The following is an 8,249-nucleotide window of genomic DNA, read 5'->3' as shown; positions in this document are numbered from 1 at the left end:
AATATCCCTACCTTTTTTTGAGAGGCGTCTCCACTTTACCTGGCCTCTTTTTTTTCTCCAAAAATATGCTTTATTCAGAATACAAAATATATACAAAACAAGAATTGTCACCTGGGAAAAGTGGCAGACACTTTGCACACAGCGAACACCTCCAAACATGAATGTAGAGAAAGTAAATCATCTCTCACATAGCAATACACCAATCAACCAGTAGACTTGAATGTCTGGCTGTATTTGCTTTGTTAATTGTTCATAGTTTGCAGGTTTTTTTATGCTGTGCATTCTGCACTCTGTTCACGTTTCTCTTGATTTGGATCTGGTTCAAGTTCTAGTTTTTGCCTAATTATCTTATCCATCTAATTAAGCAGCTTTAATGGAAATTTATCTCCTCCTCTGATCATTAAATCTGAAAGAGGAGGAAAAGTCCAAGGGATTATTTTTCATTCAAAATATTACCCCTCTTAGGATAGCTTCCTCTGACACTTTTGGAAAAATGTTTTTTTTGTGCAAATTATATCGTAGTATCCAGGGATCAGACTGCTCTGGAATGACTTCCAAGTATGATGATGTTTGTTTCCTCTTTTAAAAAAAATAATTTCACACATGTATGCATATCTGTCCACCATGTGTTGCAGTGGCAAGGGCAACTGATTGATGGAGAGGTATAAACATAATACAAACGTGGCATAGGTTTAAGGTGGGGGGGGAGGGAGATTTAATGGGAACCTGAGGGGTAAGTTTATTACACAAAGGGTGGTGGGTGTATGGCAGGTACTGTTGCAATGTTTAAGAAACATTTGGACAGGGACATGGATAGGATATGTTTAGAGGGATATTGGCCAAAAGTAGGCAGGTGGGGCTAGAGTAGATGGGACACGTTGGTCGGTGTGGGCAAGTTGGGCCTGTATCCATTCTGTATGCATCTCTCTCGCCGCTTCTCACCCTGAACTGTCGACAGTTTTCCTCCTAGGTTCTAATTGGGACCCAGATTAATGGCCCTCTTTACCTTAACTTCCCAGACACATACCCAAACTCACTATGTTTTCCTTCATGCCCTCCGTAGGTACAAATAAAGTGTACAATGGATCTATGGCCTAGGCATCACAGAATTGTTTCAGTGTAAAGCCCCTGATCGATGTGGTAATTGATGTACATTCCTTTTGTTCAACCCGTTCATACCCTTTTAACCACCATGAAGAATGTCTCTGTTATCATTTTGTCAGAGTGAGCTTTTGGTAAGGCAAGTTTTCTGAGTGAAAAATCTTTCTACAAGTTGTTTCCAGTGTCTAAGCAAGAATTCCATTTCACAGACCACTGAACAATGTCATAAAAGAAATGAACTGTTTGACCCGGATTGACAAAATAAGATACTGACTTCTTCTGGATAAGAAATAGACATTTTGACAACGTTAACATTGCAGCTGAGACGTCATGGCCTTGAGCGGACATCTGTGCTAAGGTCACAGTGTGAGGGGCAGCATTAAAACTAGAGAGTGCACAGGGTGTCAGGAAGTATCTATGAACGGAAAAAGTGAGGTAAATAACCATTTATCAGACCACATGAAGGATTGTCAGAGCTAATTAATTATGTGCACCTTGCCATAGCTTGGGGTTGAGTGTCTGGTCTGTTTTGTGCTGTTCAGGGATATTTTTTATAGGTGCTGGTTAGTCAGGCAGCAGCTGTTTTTCTTGCACCAATCGTTATTCCCTTTATCCTGCATCTGTATCCTGCAGATGGCTTGATTGTAATCATGTGCAGTTTTTCCACTGACTGGTTAACATGCAACAAAAAAGCTTTTCACTGTACCTCAGTACATGTGATGATAATAAACTAAACTAAATTGGTTACATAGAGCGTGGAGGCAGGCCCTTTGGCCCAACTTTCCCACACCGACCAACATGTCCAGTCTACACTAGTCCTAACTGCCTGCATTTGGCCGTGTGGTTTCATAGTGTAGTGGTTATCACGTCTGCTTTACACGCAGAAGGTCCTGGGTTCGAGCCCCAGTGGAACCAAGTGTTCGTTTTAAATGCATTTCGTTGTCTCTGTACTGTACACTGACAATGACAATTAAAATTGAATCTGAATCTGAATCCCTCTAAATCTGTCATATCCATGTACCTGTCCAAATGTTTCTGATGATACCTGCTTTTACTACCTCCTCCGGCAGCACCTTCCATACACCCACCACCCTTTGTGTAAAATAGTCACCTCTCAGGTTCCTGTTAAATCTTTCCCTCCTCACCTTAAACCTATGTCCTCTGCTTCTCGATTCCGCTACTTTGGGCAAGAAACTCTGTGCATCTACCTGATCTATTCCTCTCATAATTTTGTGCACGTCTATAAAATCACCCCTCATCCTCCAGCGCTCCAATGAATAACCTGATCAACCTTTCCCTATAACTCAGGCCCTCGAGTCCTGGCAACATCCTCATAAATCTTCTCTGCACCCCTTACCCTGAAGGATAATAGATGTACTTGCGGAGCCCTCCAATATCACACTGAGGATTAATGCACAGCAGACAAGTGAGCTCCCCAATACCTGCACGTCTCATGCAAAAGTCTGTGCATTGAAGAAACACCCAGTGTATTTTACAGTCTTTGCAGGGCAGTGTTATACATTGTGTGTGAGGGAAAGCATAAATGTTGGAGGATAAGATGTGATTGTCAGCAGGTGTGGATAATCTGAAACAAGCAATACTAAACAGATTGGTGATATAAATGTATTCATTAGTTTGCATTTGGACAGAAATCGGTTGCCAAACACCAGTTGGCTCCTAATTGAAGTGTTAAGAATAAAAATGTGAAGGACTCATCTGATGCCATTGAGGAGCTTTTCTCCCCCCTGCTCCATCCAAGATACCAACATTCTGTTCTTACACCAGATGGTTCCTTTTAAAAAAATTAAATACTTCAAGCAGCACTTTTGAATATAAACCTGAAGATAAACACAAAGTGCTGGAATAACTTAGCGGGTCAGCCAGCATCTCTGGTGGGAGAGGAAGGGTGACGTTTTGTGTCGAGACCCTTCTTCAGACTGATATAGAACTTGGTTGGAATTAAGAGCGACTGAAAACATCCTAAGCGAAGGATTTCAAATGGACACATAAGGCCAAACACACTTTGTGTCCATCATTCAACAGAAAATTGCCAACAAAGTGCCCTGTGTGGACCAGTGTATGCCTGACCTTCAGTGTATGCCTTTGCTTTAAAGTGCAAACATTGGAAGACACGGTCCAATTCATGATCAGGGGCATTAAGAAATATTAAAGATCGACACAAAGTGCTGAAGTAACTTAGCGGGTCAGGCAGTTTCCTTGGAGAACATGGATAGGTGAGACTTCGGGTTGGAACTCGAGAACCTCAGACTTGAGAACCTCAAATGCCAAACGGGCGGCACGTTGGAGCAACGGTAGTGTAGGAGAGTGTTAATGTGCGGGGATTGTTCGTCGGTGTGGACTTGGTGGGCTGAAGGGCCCGTATCCGCGCTGTATCTCTAAACTAAACTAACCAACCTGAAGAAGGGTTCGAACCTGAAACATGACCAAAATATTTATAACACACTATAGTACAGACTGACAAGGCATCATTTCCTTTATCCTGCGTACTCACTGAACATGAAAGGTAGAAATAGGGAGGGGAAAAATGTAGTTTGGTTTAGTTTAGTTTAGAAATACAGCGCGGAAACAGGCCATTGGGTCCACCACAATCCCCGTACATTAGCTCTATCCTACACACTAGGGGCAATCAAACATCTTTTATCCAAAGTCAATAAACCTACAAACCTGTACGTTATTGGAGTGTGGGAGAAAACCAGAACACCTGGAGAAAACCTACGCAGTCACAGGGAGAACGTGCAAACTCCATACAGACAGCACCCAAAGTCAGGATCGAACCCGGGTTTCTGACGCTAAATGTTAGCACCATTACTGCTGCACCACCATGCCTGTAGATAAGGGTTAGAATAAAAATCAAAGCATGCTTTGTATCTGCGACCATCTGCCCTAGGACCCGTCCCTCAAGTTGGCCCATTTGTAATATCTGTTCTGAAAGTTAACCTCAAGTGGCATGGTGATGCAATGGTAGAGTTGCTGTCTTTACAGTGCCAGAGACCACTGACCTGCGTGGGTTTTCTCCGGGTGCTCTGGTTTCCTCCAACACTCTGAAGGAGTACATTTTTGTAGGTTAAATGGCTTCAGTAAAATTGTAAATTGTCCCTAGTGTGTGAGTAGGATAGCGTTAGTGTGCGGGGATTGTTGGTGGGCCGAAGTGCCTGTTTCCATGCTGTTATCTCTAAACTAAACTAAACTCCACTTGAATTTTTACGTCTACACCCTGCTTACAACCATCTCATGGGTTTCCACCGAGTGCTCTGGTTTCTTCCCGCATCTCAAAGATGTGCGGGTTCATAGTTTAATTGACTGCTGTAAATTGCCACCGGTGAGTAGGGAGTGGATGCGGAAGAAAGATAACATAGAACTAATGTGAACACGTGATCAGAGGTCGGTTGTGGATTCTGTTGGCCCAAGTGACAAAGAACAAAGCGCTGGAGGAACTCAGCGGAAATCAGGGAAAACGGGTTTGATATGTAATTTTTTCCCCGAACATATCTTTCTGTGCATGAAGCAATCTTCATGTTGTGAGAGAAAGTGTTTGCTCAGATAGTTCAGCGTGACTTAATTTAAACCTTGCCTTCAGGGTAATTATAATGACTGCAAGATGTACTATTGTCATCTATTTATATTAATGCATTGGAGCCACATTATTACCAGCACAATCATTACAAACCTATCATAGTAGTAAGCACCTTCACGGTGCTGCTACAAGTACTATTTCTCAGTTGGAAAGTTCAGACATTGATGAAACATTAGCTACCCTGTTCCCCTCATCTCTAAATCTATCCCAGTAAGAACTGCTTCTCTGACCTCATAGTTTCCAATGACATTCAATATAATTGTCTTTATGTAAATATCAATGTCTTTAGTTTAGAGATACAGCATGGAAACAGGCCCTTCGGCCCACTGAGTCCATGCAGACCAGCGATCCCCGTACACTATCACTATCCTACACATTAGGGACAATTTACAATCTTCATTGAAGCCAATTAGTCTTCAAACCTGCATGTCTTTGGAGCGTGGGAGGAAATCGGATCTGGAGAAAACCCACGCGGTCAGGGGGAGAACAAACAAACTCCGTACAGACAGCACCCATAGTCAGGATTGAACCCAGGTCTCTGACGCTGTAAGGCAGAAATTCTACTGCTGTGCCACCGTGCAGGCCAGTCTTGTCCAGTTGAATAAGCCAAGGCACTGACTAGTTTTGAAATTTAGATGATTCTCTGATTCATGACTCTATAACAGGAGTGCAGAGAAGCTCAGACAGTAATCCCTTGAACACGCTCTAATGTGAATCTGCAAAATTGCTTTTCGAGAGCGCGTGTGTTGATTGAAATTGAACAGAAGCACAGATAGAATCCCAACAACTAGATCAAAGATAATGAATGGCTGTTTGCTTTCACTGCTGCTGCCCGTATACCGGGTTGCAAGGTGTACAGCAGCTTAACAAGTGAACCAATATGATAAGCATGCTGCTGGTAGCTTTGAAATAGCTCAGGACCTTTACAGAAAAATATGCATGGAATATCATATTACTAGGAAGAGAAATACCATGTAAAATGGAACATAATGATTTATTTTTGGTATTTGGAGATAGAGCGTGGAAACAGGCCCTTTGGCCCATCGAGTTCATGCCGACCAACGATCATCCCTTACCCTAGCACTATCCTACACACTAGGGACAATTTTACAATTACCAAAGCCAGTTAACCTACAAACCTGCAAGTCTTTATGGTGTCGGAGGAAACTGGAGCACCCGGAGAAAACCCATGTGGTCTTAGGGAGAATGTACAAACTCCATACAGACAGCACCCATAGTCAGATTGACCATGGGTCTCAGGTCCTGTAAGGCAGCAGCTCTACAACTGCATCACTGTGCCACCCAAATAGTTGAACCATTATAACTGAAGTAGGTAATTACACAAATGACCATTATTCACAAAAAAATCTTTAGATATAAAATTGAATTAAAAAACATCCACATGATTAAAAATACCAAACAAAAGTCTAGTAATGAAAAAATCTTGAGGATAGCAGGAACTGCAGATGCTGGTTACAAAAAACCCCCCACAAAGTGCTGGAGTAACTCAGCAGGTCAGGTGGCATCTTTGAAAAAACATGGATAGGTAACGTTTCGGATTGGGACTCATCTTCAGAATCTTGAGAACTTCAATCACAACTAGTGACTTGCTTCTGAGGCCTAGGTAGAGGTGTCAGGTAGGAAATGCAGCAGACACTTGTGAATAAAAACAGTGAGCACCTCAGGACCCTTCTTCAGACTCAATTTGAAAATAATCTTACCTTCCTTTTTCCTAGCTAATCCACAGGCCCGGAATCTCCATTGGATTCAATAGAGTTTCAGATGCTACCGGTAGATCCAAAATGGTACACTGCCACCTGGTTCCATTTGAAGTCCCACGGTGGAATGTAAAGGAGACACTTACCAAATGCCAGGCAGTCTATGCAAGTCCAAGGCTCACTTCCATTTGAATGCTGGCAACCACTGTCAAGATTCGACCCATTGACATCTTTCACAATGTCTGGAAGTATGTTATCAAATTTGAAATATATTCACTTCTCTAATGCTGGGAAACAGCTAAACTACACAGCAAGAATAATAAGCAGCTTGCTTCACTGATGCATGAGGAATAAATGTTATCTGGGATAGCAAGAGAACTTTATCATTCTTAAAGCTTTGCAATTGGATGCTGAATGCTCATTAGGCTGGGTCCTGATTTAACCATTGATACAAAAGACGTAGCACTCTCTCCATGCTGAAGTCCTACACATGATTAGGAGTTCCAGTCTTTAATGCGGACATGAACTCACCACCATCTGACTCCAGGGCGAGTGTGATCATTTGTCTTAGTAAACCAGCTATCCTGGGACAACATGAGTAGCGGTTCCTTGTGAGTGAACCAGGTCCTGGCTTATTTTGTTATGACTTAGTGAGTGTGATAAAGTGGAGTAAGGGCAAAGAACAGATTGACTGTTTGACTGAATCTGCTCCTTGGCCCTACAATTATGCTGTCAGAATAGCTGATGTTAGTCATGTTCCCATTTATCTCCTGAAAATGTCATGAAGCTGGGAGGCTTTGGGCAGTTGTCACTTTTACAACAAGAGTGACAAATGTTATTCAGACTTACTGTGTTTTGGCTAAAACTATCGCTGGGAGAAATTGTACAAACAGCTTTTTCATAGCCAAGTTTATTTTACGTCAGTTAAATTAAATGTTAATAATTCATTATTGTTCTTCTTTTGAAGGTTTATAAGTGGACAAACCTGTCACAATTTTGGGCATTCACAGTTCCAGCCTGAATCTGTGACTCTTTAAATTCTCAAAAGTTAAAGATTAAGTTCAGGGTTAAAAAGTTAAAAATTTGCATCATGTTTATTGTTTTGAGGATAAATAAAATTCCTCTCTGTATTTTAATGAATGCTGCTTTAAAAATGGATTAGTCTCTCTATTAGTAACATAGAAAGTAGAATTCAATATCACGCATTTGTTTAAAAGCATTGCAACTAATCTTATACTCTTATACTCTTTATACTCATTATACTCTTACGATCTGTGCTATTTACAGCACCATTGAAATAGTTCAGATCCCATGAAAGGAATTAGGGAATTTATTTTCATTCCTATTAAAAATAAATTTTGTTGTTATGACCCACACCCAGCACTTTTATAATGAAATGTTCCAAGCAAGCTGTACCTTATTAAAATACTATTTGGTGCCAGTCCATCGGTCTACCTCCAATGCAAACACAAATGTACTCACACACAAGTAAAGAGCTTAAAATGGCTCGGGTGATTTGGACTCTGGTGCAGCCATGTATCTAATTAATATTAAATTGAGTAAAAATGCGTATGGTACAAGCTAACACCATCTGTGTCACATTTGTTTCCACCAGGAAAATTCAAAATAGCATCCAGTTCCATGCTGGGTGGCACGGTTGGGAATAGATGTCATCTCGATAATCCTGCAAATATTGGTTTTCATTAAACCAGTATAGATGAGTTTGTTGTAGCTCAATAAAGGCTAAATACTTGCTGCACGGGGGAGAGCATCGAAGATACCTCAGAGAGATTCCTAGTACAGCAGATCTGCAATGTGAAGATAGATTATGTTGA

The 8,249-nt window shown here is 41.4% G+C and overlaps 1 non-coding gene across 1 annotated transcript; it reads left to right on the top strand.

The window, feature by feature from the left end:
• Positions 1-1,943: 1,943 nt before the first annotated feature.
• On the top strand, positions 1,944-2,016 carry trnav-uac (transfer RNA valine (anticodon UAC)). Its single transcript has one exon. It is a non-coding gene; the product is annotated as a tRNA-Val (tRNA).
• Positions 2,017-8,249: the final 6,233 nt, after the last annotated feature.

Source organism: Leucoraja erinacea, chromosome 13 (assembly GCF_028641065.1).
Source record: "Leucoraja erinacea ecotype New England chromosome 13, Leri_hhj_1, whole genome shotgun sequence".
In the NCBI taxonomy this organism is placed as follows: domain Eukaryota; kingdom Metazoa; phylum Chordata; class Chondrichthyes; order Rajiformes; family Rajidae; genus Leucoraja; species Leucoraja erinaceus.
The sequence above is the reverse complement of the archived record's forward strand: the minus strand, read 5'-3'. Positions and strand labels throughout refer to the sequence as shown.